Consider the following 4,521-nt stretch of genomic DNA (forward strand, 5'->3'; position numbering starts at 1 on the left):
AGAGAAAACAACAAACATTTAACTCAAAAAAAAACCCCAAAACTTGAGTATTTCTAGAGCTGGACACTAGGTGGCAGAACAAATGTATGTTCTCTAACAAACAGCATCATTTTACTAAGGCGGCAGGCCCAGAGAAGTTTTAAGTATAGCAGATCTCAAAAAAAAGAAATAAATTGAAAGCCTATAGCTGCCCTGCTTTTCCTAATCAGTTCCTGCAGAGCAAAGGCCCTGTTAAGTCTGAGTTTAAACCTTTTACGTTCTTTACAATGAGCATGATGATTTAGTTGCAAAACTCAAGTCTCGCTGCTAACGCCCATGGCTCCCCTTTCCCCGTGCAACCCTTCTGTGAAGCAGGACCCAGGCAAACTCTACCCCAACATTTACTAGACGAGAAAAAGGTTTTATAGAGAGGTAAGAATGTCAAACGAGCCCAGGTGATTTAGGAACATCAGTGTAACGGCAAGTTGGTAAGGCACTGTACGGGTAGCTCAAATTAAGAAAGAAGAATCTAAATTATTCGCTAATTATCGCTTCGCTCCTGTAAAGCAGCAGTTCTTCAAGAGCACATCAGCTAGGTGGGTGAAGGCTGAGCTGCAAAGGCTGGGGGGGGAGGGAGGGCTGGGGAGGAAGGCTGGGGGGGGAGGGCTGGGGGGGATGCGAAGGAAGCGTTTCGCACCACGAGGTGTCAGCACACGCCTGCCCGGGCCCCCGCGCGCTGCCCCAGGCCGGGAGGGGGGCGCAGCGCAGGCGCAGCGCAGGCGCAGCGGGATGCACGGGGAAGGGCTCGGGAAAAGCGATGCCGCCCAGAGCATCCCCCGGCACGGGCCGTGACGGAGCCCGGCTGGCAGCTGGGCATCGGCCGGAGGCTGGCGGAGCCGTCTGAGTGCCGGCCCCTGGCTGGTGTGCCCCGTGAGGTGCCACAAGGCAGGACACCCGACAGTCCCTGCCGCAAGGAGAGAAGCGACCCCCACTCCCTCCTAAAACGAGACAGCCAGCGCTTAACAATATTCCTGCGACTTCGGAACACCCGGGACCGTTCAAGCGCATCCTTCACCCACCGGGTTCCTGGCCCCAAGCGTGCAAAGCGCATTATAACCAAAAAACTGGGCTATTCCCAGATGGGTTTTGTCAGCTCTTCACGGTGGGGCCATCGGAGAGGACCTTGAGGGAGAATTAAATGGAAGTGGTAGGACCCTTCCAGATTAAAAAGGACTCGCAAACCTGTGGGAAAGCTCAGGGCTGTAGGAAAAGTGCCTGAAAACAGGTGAAGCCCCATGAAACCTGCACTGACCAGAAACAGTTTGTGATGGGCTCAAGAGATCATCTGACCTGTTGCAGCTGTGGAGGAGCAGAGCAAACACAACAGCTTCTTTCTTTGGGAATAAACGAACATCTGCATGACATGAAAACACCACCACTGGGGGAAGAAAAGGGAAAGAAAAAAAAAAAATGAAGCTACACGCCACTGGTCTGCAAAATCCAGTAGTGGAGGCTCAGAGTTCAGCCCCCCGGGGTGGCCGGAGGGACAACAGAGCCAGCCTGCCCGGCCGGGGGGGAGGAGCTGAGATAGGAGCCATCACACCACTTTTGGCCAGTGTTCAGGGAGGCACCGACTGGCTCCAGAAGTCATAGGCAAGTCTCTCCTACCCTCTGCAAACAGGCCTTTCAAAGGGACAAGGGGTCAGGTAGAAAGAGGTGGAGCTGGTGGGAACTGATACTCCTCAAAGCCAGACTTCCTCAAAACTGGAGAAGAAACTTCACGTTTGTAGGCAAATTACCTTGGCTCGTTATGATTGCAAACCTCAAAATAACTAAGGTTTGCCCACCTGCAAAAGCAACGTGAGATCTGCCCACCCCTCCACCCTGGCACACGGCACCACGGCCACCGCAGGATGTATGCACCAGGCCTTAACCGAGCGCAGGAGGAGAGCAGACCTCTCCCCTCCCAGCCAAAGCACTGCTCCCAAATGTGGAAGTGCAAGTAGATAAACCTACCTAAGAAACCAACTGATTTCTCTTCCTGCATGGAGATGTTTTACCCCAGGATTCCAGCTAAACATGGAAAGAACCGAACCATGGGATGGACACCATCAATGGCTCAATAGAACGGTACAGCCTAAGAAAGGGAAGAAACAGAGGGGCTCAAGCAGCAGTGACAGCAAAACGGACACGTAAACAGCACACGAAGGGAAAACGGTGGTCACCGTAAGCATTCCTTTATGTTAAAACCTGTATCTAACCATGTCTCTAACAGCTGCAAATGGTGGTAGTTCAAGCATCAGTGTTTGTGGCTACCAACACGGGAGCGAAGGGAACGTGCGCGGGAAGGTGGGTGGGATGGGAACCAAGCCCTTGTTGATTTGCGACAGCACGGCTGGAAGCCTGTAAACCCTGCTCAGTCCAGGACCTGCAGGTTCTCAGCTGCTCAGAAAATCAAGTTCCCCTTGTTTGTGACCCAAGGATAGCCAGATGCCTTGCAGACCTTGGGGTCATTTTAAATTCAGTTCCTACAGTTAACTCCCCAAGTCTTTTACAGCCGAGTCACCTGGTTTCAAAGTGTTGTTTCCAAGTTCTTGCAGGGCTCTTCCTGTGCCACGTCCTCCCCAGTCCCACCCTATCATGTGCACCCGCTATCCTGCAGCCCAGCCTGCTCTTCCTCCATGCTGTCCCACTCCTTGCCACTCTTCCCCCCTTTGTCTCTACCTCACTTCCTTCCATTTTGCCTCTCCAGTGCCTTCACCCTTCCCAGCTAACCCTTTACTGTCACACTTCAGACTTTCTGAAGTTTTGACAAGTTTCTTTTCTGAAATGGGAAGCGGTGAACCAACCTACTACCACACAGAGTTTTCCAGTAAAAATCCTGTCACTTCATCTCCCCCCCCCCGCCCCGCCCCCGCTTTCTACCATCTTCCTTTTGTTTGTCTTGGCTACTCTTCTGCCTACTCTTAAATTGCAAACTCTTTGAGGGCAGCGCCAGAATCCGGTCCATAGAATTCCATAAGACGCCTAATACGCTAAAATGTTATAAAAAGGTCCTATTTTCATTTATTTGCTTTTGATGTTCAATAAACTTACTGAAAATCCAAGTAAGCAGGACTCAAGTAGACAGACATACGTGTCCTGTCAACAGGAAGTTTCTCTTGTATAACTTCTTCAGCAGTTCTGGAAAGCTAAATGCAGTTTGGTTTATTTTCCTCATTGCAAATTAATAGTCAGGGAAAAAAGCAAACTCATAAAGAAAAATCATTTCTGAGAAAGGAGATTCCAGAAAGGCAGATGATTTTTAGCACGCAGAGCTGCCCTCGTGAAACATCTGCTATGACGTAGTCCTGTTCTGGCCGTAGACCAAGCGTATCAATAGCTCCACAGAGTAACGGGATAAGAAATGGGAAAATTGCCATTGCTTGTTTAGCAGCTTGTTTTGCTGATAAATGTCTGTCACTTTTCAAATAGCTACAGTGTAATTGTTGTGGGGGGAAAATATTTCCTTGAGCAGGAGGTTTGCAGGCCATTAGCTATTTCCCATCTGTGCTGGTGTTTAATACACCACACATACACTTTGCTCCCTATTTGAAATTACTCACAGCTCTTGATCACACGCCCGCAGCCTGAAGTTTAGAAATCACATCTGTCATTTACAAGTGTTCTCTTGCCTTCCAGAAAATTTGAATCTTAATATCATTAGGACCAAGATGTATTTTTTGAAAGCACCTCTACTTATAAAAGTTGCTAGGAAAAAAAGTATTCTTTTTAGGCATCTGTAATTCTAATGAGTGGCTGTACAAAAGCAGGTGACTGTGACTGAAGTGGTGGCCGCTGTGTGCTCATTCCATGGCTAGTGGCAGAACGTCACTTGGCCAAGCACTGCCATGTGCTGGTGTTCATCTCATCCCTTTTCAAACTGTGCCATGAAAATTTTTGAATTCCACCAGACAGCTGCTGGGACAGAAGAGACAGACCTCTCTGTTCAATATCACACAATACCTCTAATAGTATCTGCTTTCACTTCACACACACGCTCAGCAAGCAGTAACTTGCAGTAAATTTAGCTGTGCCAAAAGACACAGAACTATACTCTTACCTGCATCAACTGAAATACTAAACACATACATTTCAGGGTGGGCAGAAACAAAACCAAAACCATTCCTTATTAATAAGTATCCTTCTTTCTCTCCTCTCCACCAATCGGGGAAAAAAGCAGAGAAAAAACAAGCAGAGATGTAAAAATGTGGGTACTGACATAGATTTATTCCAGCATTAAATTTGTATTGCCATCTAAATCCTCTGCCTTTCTTTAATTTAAGAGCATCACATGAAGTTTCTATCCTAACTAGCTTTTAGGCTTCCTAGAATGAAGTTCAGGGATAAAGAGAAAAAAGATTCCGGATTAGAAAGTGCCTCTCAAAGTATGAATATAGGAATGGAGTGAAACTTCCAAGCCAAGTCCTGCACAGTGGGAGCTCCACACCATTATTTACCACTGGGACCGACAGGCAAAAGGACCAACGTACAGACAGTGAC

Source organism: Falco naumanni, chromosome 6 (genome assembly GCF_017639655.2).
Source record: "Falco naumanni isolate bFalNau1 chromosome 6, bFalNau1.pat, whole genome shotgun sequence".
NCBI lineage: Eukaryota > Metazoa > Chordata > Aves > Falconiformes > Falconidae > Falco > Falco naumanni.